The sequence below is a fragment of the Emydura macquarii genome, unplaced genomic scaffold (assembly GCF_026122565.2).
Source record: "Emydura macquarii macquarii isolate MOO-44397 ecotype Brisbane River unplaced genomic scaffold, CSIRO-AGI_Emac_v2 contig_1876, whole genome shotgun sequence".
In the NCBI taxonomy this organism is placed as follows: Eukaryota; Metazoa; Chordata; order Testudines; family Chelidae; genus Emydura; species Emydura macquarii.
Window position 1 is genome coordinate 2,321,691 of NW_027132013.1, and position 24,098 is coordinate 2,345,788.

Genomic DNA, 24,098 nt, shown 5'->3' on the forward strand with positions numbered 1-24,098 from the left:
ATCATAAATTAGTTTTAAAACTAGACCTGACCTCCATGCAGTCTGTTGAACAACACTTTACACCAAGGTAGATTTTAGACTCCACTGAAGGCTGCAACAGTGAGCAATTCTCACCCTCCACTTCTCCCTCAATTAAATGGCAACACTCAATGAAGACTAGTGAAGAATTCCAGTTGAATCTTTCTGCAAATTATAATGAGCAGCCACAAAAATAACCAAGAGAAGCAACACACTCAGCATCTTGTTTCTGAACCTTTGTATTTCTATCCTTTGTGAACTCAACAGTACGAAACATCCAAGTTCCAAAGAGCTAATTCATTTCTGTACAGACTATTTATTTTGCAATTTGCTTCTAACACATTCCACTAAACTGGAAAAGTGATCATAGATTGCCAAACACAAAAAACAAAAATCAGCAACACTGGCTTCTAGTCAATTTATATATCATGTTGATGCAGAACTTTAGATTTCACTCCTTAGTAAAGCTGCCTTTGGGTATTTAAAATACCAGCCAGCTCACAGCTTCAGACTTTATTCTGGCATACATGACATACTTTCTGTGTAGGTTTGCATTACATTTACAATTATTTCACATCTTAGTAGCTCTACTAGATCATTAAGTATTATCTTTCCTTAAATTTCCTTTGCTTTAAAGCATAGCAAATTAGTAAAATTAAGCACACAATATATAGACAGATCTTTAAGAATGAAAGAATTTTAAAACAATAAAGAGTTCAAGGTTGGTATCAAAACCATTTCAGTGTACCCAATAAAAAATTAAGTGATGTCCAGCAATAAGTGCTCAACATCATTACAACAATTATTATGAGATAGAGAATGGGTGAGTGAGTAAGCTTGACTGAATGATGATTAATGGAGATCATGATAGCTGTCTGTAGCCATTTTACTGGCAGAAATATTAAAGCTGGGATAGAATTGTCTTGATTAGCCTAAGGTGGTATAATTATGGCATATTTACCACCATGTCAATGATAAGCACAGTAAAATTTAGGCCAGTTATCTGGGAAAATGTCCTGATAAGGGATTCAGTAGTGCATAGAATAGTGTCTCAAGAAAGCAACTGTCACTGGATTCCCGTCAACCAATACTAGACAAAATATGGAATATACTATAGATAATATGCCTGTGCCAGGAGAGTGAGGAGAATATGTCAAATAGGTCCTTTCCATCTCCAGTGCCTAGGATTCATTCCCCATACACGATTTGCAGTGAGAATTATCCACAGACTTAAATAAACCAGACAGAAACAGAAACACAAGAATGACTTGTTCATTACCAATTTGTTACTCAAATGCCAGAGTGTGCACATAAATTTCAGCCTTTGTGCAAGGTTTTAAGAAGAATTCTAACAGGCTGATGATCTGGCCACAACTCTGTTCTTTACCAGAGAAACTAGGAGCATGTCCAAACAGAAAAAGAGAGAAATGATACTGTGAAGTGCCAAGGGGCTCGGAGGACCTTGAGCTCCCACTGCAAACAATGGGAATTGAGGACTTCCGGACCTTTCAGACTCAGATCCAAAAAGTAGATCCAGATTTTTCGATTACTTTCTATTTGAATGGATCATTGAAAGGAAGGTGATGATTTTCTCTGAAGGCTATTATTAGCAGTTCAGGTCATTCCAGTTTAGATCAGCAGCTTGTCCCAAAATGTTGGCAAGTAAATTTTAGTGAAGGGCTCTTCTCTTTAAAGGGGATTTCATTCCTTCCATCACGCACCAACTTGAATTTATCAGCAGTACATTTGACATATATATATTGATCTCTCATTTCTCATACAATAACATCACTAATATTTTCCACCCTTTTATCCATCATCTTTCAGCATAGCTCCTAGTCACTTCCTCAGAAACAGAGGCTTGAAGTGCTGTGGAAGCAAATGCCTCAATTTACTCAACAGCTACCTCTTTGGCCAAGGACTGGTGTTGACAGAGACCACAGGAACCATGATGTAAGACCTACTAAGTGGGAGTGTGAAAGCAAGTAAAATCGAGGGTTTGAGGATTGAAGGTAAGTGGATTGAGTGGAACTGGTCAAAAATAGGTTGGGTTTTTATCAGTTTACAGCCAAAAAGTTTGACAAAAAAAAAAACAACCCTCAATTTCCTGCAGAAAACCGAGGCTTCTCACAAAAATTTAATTTAGCTTTTAAAAAAAAAAAAAAAAAAAAAAAAAAAAATCCAATTTTTCATTTAAAAACAGTTTTGATGGAAAATTTTCAGCAAGTGCTGGTATTGAAACACCCTTCCGCTCCTCCCCCCACCAATACATTCACATAGGATGTGTACTGAAAGATTAGGGTAACCAGCTGGGGTGTTATGCTCTCATTATCCACAACACAAACAATTAGTTAGATGCACTATAAATTCTATGTGACCCTGAGCACATCCTGGCTGAGAGGAACGATGTGTGAAGCAGAATCTCAACTGAGTGACCGGTAAAGAAAGGATCCTGGGTCTCTATTCCTAAAAGGAAAATGGAGAATTAAAAGATGCTGTTTTCAGTCTGCAAGATCAGTCCACTCTGCTGTGTTCAGAATCAGTTTGTATTACAGCTCCCACAGCAAATCTACTGCACTGATACAGTAGATAAGCAAATGTATGAGGATAATTTGTTAACATTAAAAAGTTATATGCACACACTTCAGGGGGACTGCACACTTTAGGCTTTTGTTACAAAGTGTCTATAATTCAGCATTTAGGACATATAAAACCAAACAGATTAGAGATGCTCTAGGTTTTAAACGCATCCAGATATTGGACTCAGCGTGTGACCATTATCCTCATTTTCTGATCATTTTACTTCTTACATCCCACCATACAGGATGTATGGTGCTATAAATCTGGGAAGCCATGCAAAGGAAACAAACTGTCCAGTGAAAGGAACTAAGGAGGGAGCGGGGGAATCACTGGAGAGAGATTGTCTGCTGTTTCCAGAGCACATTGAACTTTGATGCTATTTTGCTAGTGAAATTCAGGCTCTAATAATTTCCTCTGCAAATGAGGATAAATTATAGGTTAGTGGGCAAGACTAGAAAGATTTTCTTGCTACCTCAGGGGATTACCCAGCTGTGTTATGGAAACTGCCCAGAGAAAGGAAGTGGGATTCTCAGCACAAAACAATGCTACTTTGTCCTAGGAAGGATTCTACCTGTGACAATAAGGACCTCAAACTGAGTGGCATGAGTATTTAATTTAAAATGCCAAAAATGAGATTATAAATTTGTTAGCTAGCTAGTGTAAGTTGTTTAGCACAATAGGGCTCGATCCACCTCCACTGGTGCAGACAGGTGCAAATTTCAAACACACACATACCTGGCACAAGTGGGGATTTACCCATAAGGAAGACTGCTGGATGTCTACCAGGAGAATGTCGCTTTGATATACGTCTAGGGCTCCATAGGAACTGGCAGAGGCTGCCCAAGGGACATGGAGAATCAAAGCATCTCCTGGAGCCCCAGTCATATCCCTCTCTTACTTTGGGGCTGTGATGGCCAATTGCAGCGTACCTATCACAGCAGGTGTGGAGGGTGTCTCATGCTGCTGCAAACATTCCCCAGGTGGATTTGCAACTGCCACAGACTCCAGTTTGCACAAACTTAATGCAGTGAAACTGGGAACTGACTGAGGACCCCATTTTTCCATGTGGTCTTTGAGAAAGATGATTTGATGGCTAAGTTACAATAATAGGATTCTAGAGTCTTAGCTCTATTCTCATTTCTAGCAGATCTCCTCTGCAACCTGGGCAAACCATGCCTCCACTCATCTTCCCTTCTGTCCAGTTTTAGGTGCCATAATTAAAGAAAGATGGACAAGTTGGAAAGAGTCCAGAAGTGACCAAACAAAAATGATGAGAGTGAGAAAATATGACTGATGAAGAACGGTTGAAAAAAAAAACGGGGCATGTTTAGTCTTGAAAAGAAAAGGCTGAGTACAGGCATATCAGTCCTCAAACATGTAAAGAGTTGGTATAAAGAGTATAAGAGATCCAGTTGATCACTATGTCCACCAAGGAGAGGACTAGACATAATTGGGTTAGTTTGCAGCAAGGGAGATTTAGTTTGGATATGGGGAGGGAGGGGAGAGAGGGGGAATCTAACTGTAAGGATAGTTAAGCATGGGAACAGGTTACCTAGGGAGGTTGAAGAATCCTCACCTTTGGAAGGTTTTAAGAACAGGTTAAACAAACACCTGCCTGACCCGACAGGTTAATGATCCCCGAGAGACAATAATGAGTCAGTTGGAAATTAAGGGTTTATTAAAACAACAGAAATATAAAAACTAGATGGGGGGGGGTACGGCTATTACTTTTAGAGCAAGTTTTAAACGAAAGCTAAAAGGGAGAGAGGAAAGAAAGGGTTAACATCTTACTAGCATCAGAAAGAGCTGCAATACGACACCCAGAAGCTTGCTGAACAGCAGAAACACAGAAAGACGGCTTGTACGATTCGATACCCGCTCGGAGTCAGTCGGGAGCGGGAGAGATAGGGACAGGCCAGATGATGAGTCTGGCGGACGGTGAGCTCTCTCAACCGGAGCTTGGGGCGTGCCCCCGTTTTATACTAGGGGCTTCAGGTAGCCAAGGTTGCTCCGGATTGGAGGGGAGATATTTGAACCAGGACAAGCCTTTGGCTGGGTGATGAGGCAGCTGCTCTCGGTCACCTGGTCAGTTTCAGGAGGGGCAAGGAAATGGCCTAATAAGGTCAGGTCAAGGTTTTGCTGATGCACCAGGTGGTTAGGTGGGGGCGAGAGGTGGACATATCAGGTACTGTGTTGCAACACTGCCTTAGTCCATCCACCCTGTGCTATCTGACCTCTTGAGGTCTCTTCCTGCCCCACTTTTTTATGGGTAGTCTACATTGCACCTGGAGGTGTAATTTCCAGTTCAGGTAGACCTACATATGCTAGCTTTGACTGATCTTGAGCAATAAAAATAGCAGTGTAGCTGTGACAATGCAGGCTAGTTCCCCAAGCACTCATCTAGGGTTTCAGATGGGATTGTAGTCCAGCAGCTAGCCTGAGTCACTGCCCACGCCACCATGGCTATTCTGTAGCACAGTCCAGGCAAATGTATGTGTGTTTACTCAGGCTGGAGTTACCACACCAGCTGCAGTAGACTGTAGAGCTTTGGGCCCCCCCGTCCACCTCAGAGGGAGGCCGCACCCTCTCGTTGTGGCACTTAAAGAGATAGGCTCAAAAATGGGGAATTAGCGGTCTCGGGGCCCTAGTCCTCAGGCAGGGCAGGGCAAGTAGCACAGTCTAGGGGTTCACAGACTAGGGTGAGCACGAAACACAGGCCTCCCAGCCTACTGGGTGGAGTCTGCCACACCAGTGTGGGATGGCAGGGAGACCCAGCCCCACCCTAATCCACTGCATCCCAGCCCAGAGCCTTAACAGCAGTGGAGCATTCCATCACTGGGTTGGTGGGGCTCCAGTCGCAATGTGCCGATCGGTACTCGGGCAGAAGCAGAGCCAAACTGTAGCTGGCTGTTCCTGGGCTACTTCCTACCTTCCCTTCCCTTCCCTCTCTCCCCTCATGGGGTACCTGAGGTTCAGGGTCATCAGTCTCCCCAGGGTAAAGTGCTAGCGGCAGCCCCAGCAGTTCCTCAGTGTCCCAGGGAACTCAGGTTCAAACCCTGGCAGTAGAGGAGAGACCTCCTTCTCCTCGGACAGCTCCAGCCCACCTGAGCTAGAAAGGTCCCACCTTTTATACTTCCCCTTCCTGCCTCACCCCTCTGCTTCTGGGGGGGCAGACATAGATGCCCTGGCTCTGCCCACCAGAGGGCAGGGCTGGGTGTCTCCCTGTCCATCTCAGGTGGCCATGCCCCCTCGCTACATACCCATACACTATGAGTCTCTCTACAGAACAGGCATAGTAAGAATTATCTACCTCACAGGAGTAGGGGTGAGACTTAGCTCATTAATGCTTTGGATGGAAAGCACTGAAGAAACACAGTATATTGTTTTCCTATTTGAATTGTAGCTGTTTCTAACTTAAATGTCAAAAGTCAATCAGAGGTTAAAGAATATTATTTCTCTTGACCAACAAATATTCCCAAGGAATAAGAATATATTCAGATACTGAAGAGTCATGTCAACATGCACGTTTAAACTAAAGCAAAACATAGCCTTCTTACTTATAAAATGTCCAAACCTAGCTTTTTTTTATAATGTACTTTCTATTGATGCACATGATTTATACCCTTTATACACTGTGGGGTAATTTGACTTAAATACTATTTTAACGTTACGATACCTGTTTCTGGTGGCTTCATGCTCAAATTATATCCATGGTGTTAATGTTCTCCTATTTTAATTCAAACTAAACTGATGTAGGGAGAGTACTGACTATGTTAGAGTGAAAATACTAAGGATTACTGACAGCCAGGATGAAAGAAATTGAAGTTTTATATCACTATATGCAAAATAAAATGCCCTTAATCCTCCCTTGTTTTTCATTATTTTTACTATAACATGATTTATGTCAGGCCTTATTTACAAAAGCTGATACTGATCCTGAAAGAAGATACTATAGTCTCTCTGGCTGATGAGAAAGACTTGACAGCAGAGCAGAGACTAAACCAACTGCATCTGCATGTGAAAAGACAAGGAAAAAAGCTGAAAATATGGAATATACACACAGCGCTATGGAAAAGAACATGGGGGTAGGAAGTTTAAACATAGTAAGCCATTAGTGCAAGGCAAAATTTCTCAAGTTAAAACATGGGGCATTCAGAAATCCCTTGGTTAATACACTTACACTTGCAAGAGAAGGAACTGAAGCTCCTAAAAGAAACCTGCTGGAATTTCCTACGTAGAAGGAGCTGAGAGGTCATAAGCCCCCATGAAGCAGCTATTAAAACCTCTCCCTATAATTGGAGATGAGTCAATTCAGCTATGCTGAAGCAGCAGCAAGCACAGATAAGAAAAAGGGACAAAAAAGCTTTAATAAAGGAGAAATTATTCAACAAAACAAGATGAGAAGCTAAAGGGAAATTTTTTAAACTGAAGTGTGCAAAAGTATTGCTTTTTTACACCAACTACATTTAGAAATCTTGCTATGCCCCTAAAATGATATTTTCTTAGCATGATAATTACAAAGAAAGAGCTGATACCCAATAAGAGTAACTTGTGATTATATGATTTAATATCCTTATTAAAGGCTTAATTGGAGTCACTGCCTTTGACCACATATAAGCAGGGATTTCCCCTTTTATTTAATTAACAGGGCAGTCTTTAGCTTAAAAAAAGCAGCATAAAGAAAGCTAAAAGTAAAGCAGATAAGCAAGAGATTCCCTCAACCTCTGTCCTCTGATATTCCATGGTTCATAGTTTACAGCTATAATGGGATTCCAAATCTTCACAAGCACCAGTATCTCGCCTGGAGTAGTATTAACGCCTTCATAACAGTTCTGAAAGCTGGAGGAAGATAACTAGAATCCTGGTGTTTACAACACAGAGAATGGTGGAAGCAGCATTATTACAGAAAATTTAAACTTCGAGACTAATTGCTTTTTTTGTCTTAATGAGGGGTGAAGCAGATTAAACTAAATTGAACAGTCCCATTAAATATTTTTATGAATTGTTTAAAAGTGACTGCACATAATTACTGCTGTTTAATCAAGCCAAGCTATTTTCAAGCAACTGTTCAATATCTTGATAAAATTGATGGGACATTCTGTCATCACCCCACCCACATGATTATAATCTGGATTCCAAAGAACTAATGCTATCCAATTACCTAAAACAATAATAAAGTTTAAAGAATCTATTGGATTTTAGTGCAAATCTACCATTAGAAAAAAAAAATCATCCATCTTGCATGAAGGTGTCCACATGCATAATGACACTTATGATAAGGAAACTCAGTAGGTACCCAAATTAGTTAAAGCTCCCTTCATTAAAATTCCATTTTGGTAGATGTTGACTGATGGTCCTAGGCTGTTTTTAATAGTTAAATCTGAAGAGAGTCCTAGGTCAGCAATATAATAAATGCGTTTTCATATATTTTGCTCCGAGCACACATCTAAATACATTCCTGAGGTCAAGACACGTCTGGTGCAAGCTACACAATTTTCTTTATTTGTCAGTTCCACCCAGACAATAGATACATATTTAAACAATAAAAAAGGATTAAAATCAATCATTTACATGAAACATCATATGGAGATTGAAAAGCCATTCAAGAAAAACTGCTAATTTGACAAAAAATAGCTGTTTTCATCTAATTATAATTATTGTAACATTAAATATTTTACTGCCATGATCAATAGCAATTTTAAACTTTCTTAAAAACAAAAATAATTTATAAATGCTTTTAAATCATTTCTATCTCTAATGTAGAGAATAAAGATTGCTTTGTACAAGTAGGATGCAAACAGTCTTAGTTTTGGGGTGACAGAAGTAATTTGATAACATTTGATCTCATAACAGCATGGTCTTCTAACAAGTCCAATTACTTAGGCCCCAGGCCTGCAAAGGTTTACATATGTGGGCCTGGTCATTGATTTTGAGTAAAGTACATGAAGAAACGTTTGCAAAATCAGGACCATAAACACCTACCTGACCTAAATTAAGATCCTATCTTGATGGAACTGAAGCTAGTAAACTCCTACCAACTTATAACACATTCGGCTCCAATAAATATCAGTATCTTCGAGACTCTTTGTTCCAGTCGATTTCTGCCCATTCACAAAATAAATGTAACACCTTAGTTTGGCCTAGTCAATGGATTTATGCATTGAAAAGGAGTTCCAGTAATACTTCAGGCTCTGATCCTTCAAGATGGCCAATGCAAAAAGGCATCTATATCCAGATCATGCCCCACTGAAGTCAAGAGAGCTCCACACAGAAGACAGGGTCCAACCACAAGGAATGCATTTCAGATGTGGGTCAAATTTGTCATCTGACACCTTTTGGGGGTACAAAAATGTATAGATCTTAATTAAAACCAGAAGAAAGTCTTCCAAACAGCTGCACGACATCATACCAAACCACACACGAAAATGCTACAAAGCAAAAAACAAGCCATTTCCAAATATTCATTCTGAACCACCCATAAAAACAAATCCCATCCCAAAAAACAGCAAGAGCCTTTTCCTTGGCAATCTAGAACAAACAAACAAGATTTAGAATTTCAGAGAAAGCCTAGGTTTCTCTCAATAGTATGTCCTTTTAATTTTTAAAAATAAATCTTTAAAGAAGGTTTACAAATCAGAAATTATTTCTTTAAGCTCTTTGGAAATGAGGGTCAATGGCATGATTTGACCTTAGATAATTAAGTCAAAGTATACTGTTAAATTATTATTTTAGACCAGAATTATCATGCTTTAATTTCTCACTGTATTCTCCAGTTACATTTAATTGATCTTCTTTGCTTTTGAAGGATAAAAAACTCTTCCTCAAAAGAACATGTCTTTAACAAGTCTAATAGCCACCCACACACACACACATTTAGTTCTTGTTTACAATGATTTCCTAGATTTAATACCTCTGTCAGAAGAGCATTTATAGAAATGAGGGCACTTAGACAAGTTCACAATGCAGACTATCTCCTCATTCTGTTTCTACATGTACATTTACTTACGAGCAAAGGTTTAAGTCAAATACATCTATGTATCAAACAAACACTAATGCCTAACACTTTTAGTATTGGGACAAAAAGCAGACCAAATTAAATCCAGATTCATAGCATAGGACTCTTCCAGCCAGAATCAGAGAAAAACAAAGGCATACTGGCACAACATACTGAAACAGCAAATTCAGCAACAAACAGCAAAAGAAGGGAAATTATGGGAAAAATTCTGCAACAGAAGAACATCAGGGCCTTGATTCTTATCTTTCAATTTAGACTTAAAATTGAAAGCAAACACCAATGAGTAAGGGGCATAAGAACTGCTAAGAGATTACCAGTGATATTAAAAAGCTGTTCTTGTATCTATCCATTTAAAAAAATGTTTTAGAATAAACTGCACCACTTCCTTACTGACCTATCTGCACCACAAATATACTGGAGATAGGAGACCTTGTTACAACAGTTATCCCCTGACCTGGTTACAACATGGACATATTCAAGGACATATGCCAGAAAATGGTTAAAACATCCTGTCCATGATGAAATACTTTCTATTCCAACTCAGGATTAAGCAGCTACTAAACTTAGATATTTTTAAATCAGCAGGTCCAAAGAACTTGCAACCCAGAGTTTTAAAAGACTTGATTAAGGTGCTCTATGGACCATTAATGGTGATTTTTAATAAGTTCAAAAGGACTGTAGGAAAGCTAATGTTGTACCAATATTTAAAAAGGGTAAAACGGGATTACCCAAGTAATTATCGGCTTGTCACAGCCTGATATCAATCATGGGGCAAAATAGTGGAACAGCTGATACAGGACTCTTAATAAAGAATTAAATGGAGGGTAATGTAATTAATGCCCATCCACATGGGTTTATGAAAAATAGATCTTGTCATCCAACTTGATATCATTTATTGATAAGATCACAATAGTGATCACTTTAGTTTATAAAGGTAATAGTGTCATTTAATATAGTTACACTTCTGTAAGGCATTTGACTTGGTACTGCATGACATTTTGATTAATAAACTAGATTATAAAACTCAACATAGCAGATATTAAATGGATTCAAATGGGATCGTCTCAAAATGTTAATAGAGAATCATCACTTGTGGGGACTAGGTGTTGGTCCCATGCTATTTAATATTTTTAATCAATGACCTGGAAGAAAATATAAAATCATCACTGATAAAGTTTGCAGATGACACATAGATTGGGAGATTGATGAATAATGACGAGGCTAGAGCATTGATACAGAGCAATCTGGATTGCTTGGTAAATTGGGTGCAAGCAAACAAACAATGTTTGTTTCAATATAGCCAAGTATAATGGTATTCAACTAGGAACCAAGGATGTAGTCCATAGTTACAGGACGGGGGACTCCATCCTGAGAAGCAGAGACTCTGAAGAGACTTGGGAATCATGATGGATAATCAGCTAAACATGAGTTCCCAGTACAACTTTGTGGACAAAAGGATGAATGCTGTCATTGGTTGTCTAAATAGGAAGATAACCTTTATATTTGGGCACTGGTACAACTGCTACTGGAGTATTGTGTCTAGTTCTGCTCCCCATAACCCAAGAAGGATGTTGAAAAATTGAAAAAGTTCAGAGAAGAGCCACAAGAACAATGGAAGGATTAGAAGACAGGCCTTTATAGTGATTGACTATTTTATGTAACATAGAGAAGATAAAGTCATGACATGATCACAATCTATCAGTACCTATAAAGGGAACAGAAATTTGGTAATAGATAGCTCTTCAATCTAGCAGACAAAGATATAACAAGATGCAGTGTTTGGAGGTTGAAATTAGACAAATTCAACCAGACATAAAATGCACACATTGAGGATAATTAGTTATTGGAATAACTTTCCAAGGGTTGAGATGGATTCTTCATCAATGGAAATGTTTAAATCCAGATTGCATATGCTATAGTTCAATCACAGCTATTGAACTTGAAACAAGAATTAATTCAAGTATAACCTATGACCTATGTTATGCAGAAGGTCAGACTACATAATCATTATGGTCCCTTCTGGCCTCAAAATCTATGAATCCACAGTGCCAACTATATCAATGTTGCAACTAGGTCTGCTGACTTGGGTAGGTGGACCAGGAAACCACTGCTCCAGAGTCCCACTGAAGACAGAAGATGAAATCCTGGCCCCAATGAAGTCAACGGCAAGTCTCTCACTGATATCGAGGCTAGAATTTTCCAAAGGTATCCTACTTCCAGGTTTGGAACCTAAACACATATTCGACTGAGAAGGATGACAATGAAGAATGTGCTCAGGCAGGTGACAGGACAGAAATCCCTAACCTTCCTACTACCTCCATGTGTGTGCACAAAGTACAATTCTGTGCAAAACAGACTAGCTGCTCTGACCCTGACCACCGATTTCAAAAGTCAGTTCTGCCATAGATGCCCTCAAGTTCTCTTTTCAAGGTGGAGAAATTTATTGGGAAAAGTAACATTCTGTGCCAGCAATGTGAAAAAATGGTTACTGAAAATGCATTAGATAAGCATACACTGAGTACAGGATAATAAATATTGAATTTAATCTAATTTTAATGTATTGTGGAATGATAATACTGGTAATGGCATCTTTTTAAAGTAACTCTTCTTTTAAATATTATCCATGCCAAACAAATACAAAACACTGTTCTTGGGAGAGGAACCCTTTCATGGTGTTGTTTAACACACACTGGGCAAAACTTTCAATCAAGGGGCCTAAAGCTAGATCAATGGCTTGATTTTCTATGAAGCAGAGTCCCTATGCTTACTTGGGTGCCATTACACCTATACAACTGAGAACAGAATTTGGCCCAAAGCAGGTAGCATTGAAAACTCTTTTGAAACAAAGAAAAAACTCTTTAAAATTAGAAGACTAACTGAAGGGATAAAAACAATTAAAAGAATCTGACAATTGAATTGAGAACTTAATTGTAACTGAAAGAAAAACTGGCATCATGGAGACAAATACAGTATTTTTAGATTACCACTGTCACAAGCAAGAGTTGTTAACTATACATCAGGACTGCAACTGTTAAATGTCACATCCTCTAGCACCTAAATCACCATGGAACCACTGATGTACAATATTCTGCCCCCACTTGCTCTCTTGTAAGCCCTGACCCGCTTTCATAACGTCCCTTTCAATTTCTATTTCTGTGGTACAATAGATCTGAAAAGCTTAACAGCTGCAATAAGGCATGAATTCTAAGCTGCTACATGACTTTGGAAGTGCAGCCAACCCCTCAGACCCCACTCCAGGCCACAATCTCTCTTCTATCCTGTTTGTAATGTCTTGAAACAGCTGCCCCACTACCAACAAAACCCTGTGCCCTACTGGTGCCTTTTAATTAAATAAAACTGAGTTGTACAGAGATTATTCCATAAACATGTCCAGTAAATGCAGCAATTAAATATTTTATTAGGTGGAGAATGTTCTACAATAGTCATTAAGTATACAGCTACAAGAAAAATGGCTTTTGTTCTTTAGGTATACATTCCAGTCTTACAGAAATATATCAGCATTTCCGTAGCATAAAGGTTAATGGGTAAAATTCTCTCTCATGCTACTTCACTTACTTCCATGGAGTAGAGGAGAATTTGTACCAATGAATTTATTTACATTGATATCCAAAAGTAAAACAAAGACTATCCTATATTTGTTGCAAGCATATTAAGTCATTTAATATGATAAGAACTTTTCAATAATGCACTAACAATATGAAATACATTCTTAAAAGACAAATAGCGTATTAATATTTTATGTGTTATTATCTACAAGAGTCTTTAGGACTATTGATTACTTCCTAAATCCATTAGGTGCTATTTTGAGCTAAAATAGCTGGAGACAGTCTGCAAGGAAATCCAGGCAAAGCAGTATTAGTTATTTTGGTAACAGAATTTTAGATTATAACATTTTAAGGGTCATCAACATTTCTGTAATGGAAAATAACATTTCTGAAATAAGTGATTGGTACACAGCTACTACACTGATCTTGTCCAAGTGAGGATTAAAAACAAAACAAAACCAAAAAAAACACACAAACAAAAAACTTGAATGGGGTTCCTATTCTGATTTAACATGAACGGAGTTCATCCTCCCTTCAATTCCTGTCAGGAAAACGGATTAATTGAAGATTTAAAACATTTCATACCAAAGGTTCTCACATTGGAGACTGGCAACATCTGAAAGGAACTATGAAAAAGTGACATGCAAAGATAGTCTCTGAGCTCATTTCAGCAGCGGGTACACATCTACTGTGACTGACTCAAAAGAGTAGGGAGTGCCACACCTGGTTATTTCAATTTTCTCTTCCATCTTTAACAAAAACTTGTGACCCACTGATGAAGTAGGTACTATAAGCAGGTTCTCCTTTAAATAGGAATGAACACAGAACTCTGTAACCTAAGTGAAGGTACATCTATGATCTAACTCTCCATTCCATGATCACCCTGAAATCTGTTAGTGCAATAGAAGTTTTGGTGTTCTAGAAATGCAGCATATAGTCTTTAAAACTATTTCTCTGCACTGAAGTCTGCCTTGCAAGTTTCACTAAATAAAGCAGCCTCTCTTTTTCTGCCCTGACTTAAGCCCTGGTTTAAATGGGAGCAACACACTGAAACAGCGTTACATATACTTATGCTAGGAATTAATTGAGTCAATGGGCTCACTGCCTGCACTGATTTTTGTGCTCCCATATTAACTGAGTCAGAAAATTATTATAAACTTTTCAAAGGTACACACACACACACACCTCCCATTGAAGTCAGTGGAAAGGTTCCCACGGACTTTAATGGAAGCTAGATCAAGCGCCAGATGTGTAATTCCCATTGACTTTCTATGCGAGTTGGGCACATCAGTGCCTTTTGTGCTTTTGAAAATCTCCTTAAGCCCTTTCTCAGCACATCAAAATGAACAAACTTCTCTGAGTGCTAGAGCATATCCAGATTGAATTTAGTATACCTTGCAAGTAAAACAAAATCATGAAGTAAAGTTTAAGAAGTTACATTGGACAACTAGGTGGGAGGAAGTTCTTTATTTAAACTAAATTTTCTTCCAGAGTCAAGGCATTGTTCTAAGGACAATGATTACCTAAGAGCAACTCCAGACATTACATTATCTAAACTCTGGAAGTAGAGCTTTGCATGTCTATACAGGATACTTGAAGTTCTTCCTTAATGAACCATGATCAGCTCAATCTCATGGAATCCTTGGGAAAGGAGGCAAAAAGGAATTAACAATGTTAAATCACTAATAGAAAAGGGGAGTAGCATTTTAAACCAGATTAGGGGGGCTGTAGTTAGTCCATTTGACTGGTTGAAAGGGAAGGAGCAAAAGAACACATTTATCTAAAATCATGCAACACAAACCAAAGAAAGTAACTTCTCTCCAAATGATGCTGGAGGTATAGACAGAACTTGCTGACAACTAAGAGATGGAGTGGTAATGTGAAATGAAGACGTTCAAAACTATTTACAAAAATCCAGTATATAGGGAAAAAATCCACTTATTTTATTAGCATGGTAAATTAGGATAATGAACACAATGTGTATCCTGATGAAAATAAGATGCACAGAGCACTTGATCAACAAATGATCAGTAACGGGATCCTGAATTCATAATAGTCACATGAGATAGAGATACATAGGATGCTCCATATTCCTGCAGCCATATGAACATATGGTAGGTAATGCATGTGAATATTTGCACATCTTTAAACTGAATAGTTATTCTATCCACTCCCTCACCAATTCCATAAGACAGAAACCAGGTTACAGAACAGGCTTCATCTTCTGTCCCTCTAGATCATCATCATTTATCACAACACAATACATATTCCAAATACATTTAGAGTGTGATTGATTATATTAACTTCAAAACCTTATTACTAGAAAGAGGATGAAATGTTTACTATCCAACAAGACTACAGGTTTAACAATGGCCTTTAAATCATTACAGAGCTAACTCCAGAACAAAGAGTACCCAATTTTTTAAGTTAACTATCCAGCTCAAAACTGACATGTAGTCAGATCACACCTGGGAGCACCCACATTAAATTCATCACAGCTGATCTATCTACACACAAGGGGAAACATCCCATTTTTGCTCATAATTTGCCTCCTAAAACAGCCAGTTGAACATGCTCACAGCCTATTAGTGTCAAGGATCATGTTTCATGATGACCTTGAAAATGTGATTCAAGGTTTTTTTGGCAGTGAATATGTTTTAACTTCCTCTGGTGCCGATTCATTACAAACAACACCTATCAAAATGTAAGCCAAGAAATACTGAAACCTGGGAGAAAGAAAATCAATTCTCAGAAAAGAAGTTCAAATGAAAAAACAACAAAACTTCAGTGCTCAACAAAAGGCTTTCTACCAACATTTTTAGGATGACAGGAAACTACTAGTTGACAACAAATTGTGTTAACACAGGTTGTAAACTTACAATCTAGCACTTTCCTTTTGAAAGACATTGACCTTCACATTTTAACAGCACCTATTTAATGAACAATATTTTTATACAATACTCTTCACAGATATATTTCTGACAGGCTAAATAATATATCATAACACATAATTTACACAGTAATTTTAATGGACAAAGTACAGGAGTTTCTAACAAGCAAAGAGTAAGTTTAAATGCTTTATATAAAAGCAAAAATCTTATAGTTCCTTTACAAGTAGAAATAGTTGCTATACGTCATTGGGAGGCATTTCTAGAACTTGTAATTCAGAAGGTCTCATCTCCCAAGTACATGTCGTGGCTCCTGCTCCTAATGATAAAGACAGGAGAAAATTCTCTCCCTGACATCAATAACTGGAAACTCCCGCTTTCCATAAAATGCTCACACAACCTCTGCATTCTCTAAATAAAGTATCTCTAGGAGAACTGGACAGCTCAGAGAACACAGAGAAGTCTACCTCTAACACACTGCCTTGAATGTGCACCAGGTCTGTAGTCACCAAGAGATGTTAGCATCTCACACCCGTTTGGTAGCCTATGAGAAAGGAGTTTGGTATTCTAAGTTGACTTCATAATGGGCTTCACCTCAATTCCTGTAAAAATCATGGAGCAGGTCCTCAAGGAATCCATTTTAAGACACTTGGAAGAGAGGAAGGTGATCAGGAACAGTCAACATGGATTCACCAAGGGCAAGGCATGCCTGACCAACCTGATTGCCTTCTACGAGCCACTGGCTCTGTGGATGTTGGGAAAGCAGTGGACGGGATATACCTTGACTTTAGCAAAGCTTTTGATACAGTCTCCCACAGTATTTTTATCAGCAAGTTAAAGAATTATGGGTTCAATGAATGGACTATAAAATGGATAGAGAGCTGGTTCAACGGGAAGTGATCAATGTTCAGGTAGTGATCAATCTAGGTTCAACGGGCTGGTTCAACCCCTTCATTCAAGGGGAAGGAGCTTTGTTTTGTTTTTTGCTGTGTACACAGCTAAGGGGTACTCAGAAGCCCTGAGTATCCAAAATACTTAGCATTCCCATCACCTCTGTGTAAAACTCTAAAGATCATAGTTTTGTAAGATCTGCTAATTCAGAGAGCTTCCTACTTTGAAAAACCACAGATAAAGAAATACAGAGAAAGATTTGTACTAAAGAAGAGAAGGGAAAGTATGTAGATCATCTAATCAGCTGGCATCTTGGGAGAAATGAAAGAGGGACTGGGGAGCACATTTAATACATCAGATCAGTGACAAATAGCTAGGAGCTGTTTAATTTGACCCACAAGTGGTGGTACCAGAGGGGGGGGCGCTTAAAAAGCCAGTGAGAGAAAGAGCAAGTGAGATTCCTGAGAAGCCAAGTAGACTTGCTCTTTTTTCTAGTTCTATCAACATAATGAATGTAAATTTGAGACATTAAGTGAATCATTCTAATTCTCTAAATGTGAGGAGAGTAGGAGCCTACTGCTCAGAGCAGGAGTGCTTCCCCAGAGTTCCTGCCAAGCTGTTCAAGAGCAGCCAATTTTAGTGCTTTATAAACATTTCTGTGGGACTGTAAATATCTGGTTCAGAGGGGAGCACCAATGCACACTGCTGGAATACAGAACCAAAATCAGCAATAACTAGGGCAAACATCTACTTCTTTTGTCCATGTGCCTCTACCTCTCAAATTCTAGAATAGATTTCCTCTCATCCAACATGCAGTGGAATTATCTCACTCATGCCAACACAGTGGATTTTCTAGCAGTAATGGAATTGCTTCAGCAAAATGCAGGCCACTCTGACCTCCATGGATGGAAAGATTAAACACTCCTCTCAGAGATGGACAGGTTTGATGGCAGTGTGATAGAAAAGCCATCTGGAAAGGGAGACGAAAATCTCAGAACTGTGGAGAACGACTAGCCTAAACAAAACCTGTCCCTAAAGAAATCCTCAACAGCTGTGATGCTGTGGAGATGAAATCACAGACAGTGGTGACTCAGGGCTGCCTGGTGGATTGGAAAATTGTGGGATTGCCAACAAGCTACCATATGCACAAGTGAAGAGAAGGGAGGAAGTAGTTAAACACAGCAGCAGAACAGAAGAGCCAAATAATGACATCTGAACTCCAACTTCCTATAGTTCCAGTGACTCCAGTAGCCCTATAGAAATGCTAACTTCTCAGTACACCCCCACCTCCAGAATGGCTGCAAAACTTCTCCTGGGTCTGGCCAACCCTGCAACTGATTTGTTTTAAATTTAACCTTAGCCTTGAATTTCCTGCAGTTTTTGGTGGCTCTTAAAGACTTTACTGGAATGTTGTAGCATTAAGCTACTGTTATGCACCTTCAATATTATTTCCAGCTTTAAAAGTTTTTCCCTGGGAATTTTATATTTCAGATGCGACATACTGTATTTAACATAAAACAAAATCATTATTCTAGTTAAAAGATATTGCAAATATAAGTTTATGAGCCTCTAAAAAGTTATTTATCTCACATTTAAGATCCAAAATATAGAAAAACTATTGCTGCATAGCTACAACTGGGAAAAGCTAAATAAAAAGCCTTGTGAATACCAATTATACTGCTTTTAATTCACAATCTTTAACTTGCAAAAGCCACTTTTTAACTCCCGGAATGGAAAATAATTATTTAAATCTGACAAAGTGACTGCAACTGCAAAAATGTAAGTCAGTTTGTTTCTGAACTGTATATATTTGATGAAAGTATCTATGCCAAACAAACAACTACCATGAACAGACAAAAGGTACAGCTCCTTCTTTCAGTAGATGAAGTGAGGATTGAAGGTATTTTAGATTCATGGTTCAGTCCACTTCAGTAAAGACTGAAACAAGCAAAAATCCTTCACTCCAGCTTTTGATTTAAGATTCATTCTTTGGAAGGGAAAAATGACTTAGTGGTTAAAATACACAGATCTTCCACCTTTGCTCAAGGCCATCCTAACGTCCTGAGCAAAATTAGATTGATGGCCTCTATTTATCAATAGAGTGGCAGTTTCAGCTAAGAGGAGATCCAGGAAGGAATGCATAAAAAGAATTTTTTCCCCTAGGAACAGCAAAAATTTTATGACAGGGATAAGGAAAAGGAGTGCTTATATTGCAGTCTAGATATTTAATCAGTTGATAAGATATAAAATAAGTAAGATGAGGGATTATAGAGAGTTGTGCGTTTGTTTGTTTTTTAAAAACAGCCATGGAAGCAGGACCATAGGAAAAATCACAAATCACCCTATCACAAATTCCACAATCTGAAAGAAAACAATGTTTCTGTTTCTTCTTCAGCAATAAAAATTATAATCTTGTAAAGCAGCCTAGCCAGTAACAGGGAGTGTAGTGTTCTAATACAGACACATATAATGTAACATACAAACCCTTAATTCAGGAAAAACACTGGCAATATAGAATAATTTTGTAGAAGAAGGGAATAATATATTATAATTGAAGGTACATTTCCATTGTTTTCCCAAAAGCAAACCTCTAATAAAGAAGGATGGCTTTGTCATTAAGGCCCTACACGGATACTCAGAAAATCTGGGTTCAATTCCTGGCTCTGCTACAGGTTTCCCAGGGTAAATCTCAATCTTGGTCTTGGTCCCCATCTGTAAAATAAGGGTAATAGGCAAAGGGTGAGAGGAAAAGAAATTCTGTTTTGTCTATTAAATTGTAAACTCCTTGGGGCATGGACTATCTCTTACTATGGATATGTAGAGTGCCTAGCACTATGGAGCCTCAATCTCTGTTGGGTCCTCTAAATACTACCAGAACACAAATACATAATAGTAACAAAAATCCAGCCATCATCTGTGCGCCTTAGTAATTAAATGTCCTAAGTTACACAATGTAATATTGCAACATTATTGTACAAGGAAATCCATATAAAAAACAAGGCAAACACAAGTTTCCCCATATTTTCAAATGCACAACCACATCTTTTTCTAATCCTGGAAAGAGCATTTACATCAATGAAACTTTGTCAAACTGTATCAAGAATCACACAGGCAAAACACTTGAACGTGCACATTATGCAATGTTTGTTCCCACTCTCTGCTGTGATACTCTGTGCAAAGGTGACACATTAAATGACCATCCAGGAGTAAGGGAACAACAATTTTTGACACTATTAATCTACTGTTGTTTTCATCTGCAACAATTCATAGTATAATATGAAAACACCGAATGTATTTCACATTTACTAATATTTCTATTCCCTCCCCCCCCCCATAGATATTTGATAATGAGCTTTTGAAATTTAAGTAAAGAACTGGGAATAACCTGCATCACAAAACCCACGATTACAATTAGCATGTGTGTTGGCAGTCTCAGAGAGACTAAAGGCTGAATGAGTATGGATGAACTATCCTCTCTGTTCCAGAGGTGGTACCTCTGAGTCAGCTTGAAGAGCAGCATGGAGAAGTTTGCACTGTCTGATGCACTGGTTCTGTACAATTCAGTCTTCAGGGCTCCAATATCACAAATATTTATGAACTTGGTTAACTTATTCATGTGTTTAAAAGTTAACAGCATGTTTATGCGATTGCAGGATGAGGGCCCCAGCAGAGCTGTCAATCTGGCACTGCTTTCAGTTTAGGGGAATCAATTGTGCCCGGCAACAGAAAGAGCAAGCTTCTCAGAACACAGAATAATCCTGCTTTATACTTTTGTTAACATACGTAGCTAGAAGCTCCAAACATCAAAGAAAGTATTGATGAAGAGCACTCCTGAAAACACCAGAATGCTTCAGAGCAAGCTCCAAACCACTCTGAGACAGAGTGGCATCAGCAGGACCAGGGGAGAACTTGGCCCTGACCACTTAAAAAGAAAATAAATAACTGAAATAACATTCTGTCTTGAATGGCATATATTGAGAATTTCCAGTTCTACACAAAATTCCCTAAGTGAGAGTGTTAACCTACACTTTTAAAAGCATGGCCAATTTAAATGTAATTCTTCTGACAAGCTTACAGGATTCATCATGCAAACTTTTATATACAAGATAGGGACTATTCACATGAGTAAGGAGTGTGCACAAGAGTTTGCAGGGTCAGGCTCTTAACCCCTTAACCTCTCAACCACTGTGTTTGTGCCCAAGCTTAGATACTAAATTCCAGTGTATCACCTTTGTTACTTTTATAATGGTTGCATGTACTGTTTTAGGGCTGATCTTGCTCTGTTTGAAGTCAGTTGCAAAATTCTAATCAATTATCCTGCAAGGTGCTTAGCACCCTCAAGGCATGTTGAAGTCAGGGGAAAGTGAGGGTATGTCTACACTACAATGTAAGCCCTAGGTTAGCGGAACTTGAGATGGGAGTACCTGGACTTGTCAACCTAAGGCTTGAGCATCTACATTCATTTGTAACCCTAGGTTAGGAACTGTTGAACCCTTGGTCCCTCTAGGGCTCCAGTGTCTACACTACATTATGTGGGCCTGAGTCCAACCACCCATAGCACAGACTTTCTACTGCCCTCCCTAAATGTGGCCGCTTTAGCTCTTTGTTTGTGGTGCAGTGTAGGAAAACCTGAATCTCTCTCAAGCTTGACTGTCCAGAGGACAAATCAAATCAATCCATGGGCTTGTGGGATACTTTTGGCAGACTCCCAGAGCATGAATACAGTGGGGCTGCCTCTATACTGGGTCTCAGCTTGACTCAGGTTCAGACCATGTACCCTGTGATGTCCTGAGACCCTGGGTCAGTACACTGTGTGTGTTCATGGTGGGTGGGGGGGCTTGAGCCAGAATTCAAACCCTGGGTTTACATTGAAGTATACACATACCTTGAGAGTCTGCAAATCCTCATTTCTCTATTGTGTGAGAGATCTTTTTAAGAGACTCAGCAGTAAATTCTAAAAATATTTTAGGTAGAGGAAGGTTTTTTGGAGTATTTGTCTGAGGCTGAGTTTTCTCATTAAAAAAGAAAATTCAATCCTTCTGCTTGGATTGTATGTGACTGGAACATGTGTATGTACATGACTGGAAATAATATTTGCTTCTTTCCCAAGAAAAGTAAGACAGATTTTGGACTGAGTAGATATTGTATTGATATAAGTATTTCATTCTCTTTGCAATTACTTTTAAAATAAGTAGGCAGCTAATTAGAGGAGAAATATTCAGATTCTCCAGAGACACTTGAATGGAGAAGTAGCAAGCTATGGTTCTTAACTTTAAAAAACTCAGTTTCCCCCCATATTGGGAACAGATGGTGAAAATAATAGTTTGGCAAGGTCTGCCAAGGGCTAGAAATGTATCTGCTATGGTAGATTACATGCTTTAAACCAAACTGATATGTGAAACATACAAATATTTATAGATGAGTAGGTTTTATATACTCCATCATTAATTTTATATAAAACACACATCACACACCCCTCTACCTTTTCAAAGGAAACACCATTTTAAACTTTATTTTTCATCTTCACAGATTCACCTACTTGCAACAAACGTGTATTCCAGTGTGCAATTAAATGTATTTATTTTAATGTACAGATAGCCAGCCATATGTTGCGTTTGTGTAACTTCTCTTGTGATCCAGTTCTGTCTCCACTTTGCACTCAGTCTTCCTGTTAAGCTTAATGGGAGTTCTAAAGGTGCAGAAGCTCTGGAGTTAGACCCTTAGCATGAACTTAAATGGGTAAGGACAATGATGTTCTACAGTTCTACGCAATACCCTATTTCTACTTATTTGTAACTTGATTTCTCAGCCAATACATCTCTAATTCAGCAAAAGCACATTACAATATACAAACTGCGAATGAGGAATGTACTGGCTTTGTGTGTTTATGATAGAGTGAGGTCATTATTCAATGGTTGATCTACATAAAGCACATATAACTTACCTACAAATCTATGTTGAGTCTAGGTGTATCAAATTGACTCTCTGCACAACATTTTCAATTTGAAGTGATTTTTTTATTCAAGTGAAAAAATGCCAGACATTTTTTGAAGCATCACCCAGCTCTAGTTAAAACCACAATTTTACAATTTGTACCTGGAAATGAACTGGAAGCCACACAGTTTATGCAATATAGCTGCAATATATTATTCTTGTAATAAGTGAATAATCAGCTGAAGTTTACTGGTGCACACTAAAATTCAATCTGGAGGTGACATGCATGTCCAAATCCACATCCAAAAGAAATGACTTCAACCTCCTGGACTGAAACATGTAGGAAAACCAGTACCCTTCATCATTTCTTCTGTCTGAATGCTCGGAAACAGACATATCAAACCACACCTTTAAATGGTGGACCATGATTACAAAAGGAAGACAAGTTCACACCAAGAAGGAACACATACCATCTCTGTCATTTCCTTTGTTGTTTTCACTGGGGGAAACAACATCTCCTCTGACTTGTCCAAATTGAACATCAGCTAGTTCTTATCCAAACCCTGATCTCAGTCATCCACTGAGAAAGTCAAGCAATACCACCAATGGGCACAGATGAAATGGAGACCTAGAGCCAACTGTCATGAGCACACTGACACTGCAATTCATACTCCTCTAATTAGCTCCCCCAACAACCCATATGCTCCTTGAACAAGAGATGGGACAGCGCAAAACCCTGCAGCACCTCACAGGAAGAGACCCTTGAAAAAGAATAACCGTTGCCTAATACTATCCACTGTGTATTCTCAGAGAGGCAAACAGCCACCCAGCTGCTACTCCAACTAACTCTGCCTCTGATTACAGTGGTGTCAGCCACACCTGTGAATGAGAAATTTCGGCCCAAAGGAAACTGCCAAGAAAAATTAACAAAATACACAAACAGCAGCCCAGTCTGAGAATGCTTTGTCAAACTTAACTACAGTATTGCTACCACAGTGCCGAAAAATTCTAACAGGAACTTCTGCTCTTGACCATGTAGCTACAGATGGGTCCTACACATGAGCTCTAATGCAGATTGAGACTCAACATCTCTGTGTGCTGCACCACAAACCCTGGATCTGAACACCTCTGACCTTGAAGGTTTGAAATCTGAACTCTCCCAAATCATGAGTATTCCAGTTCTGGTTTTGTATCTACCCCAAAAAT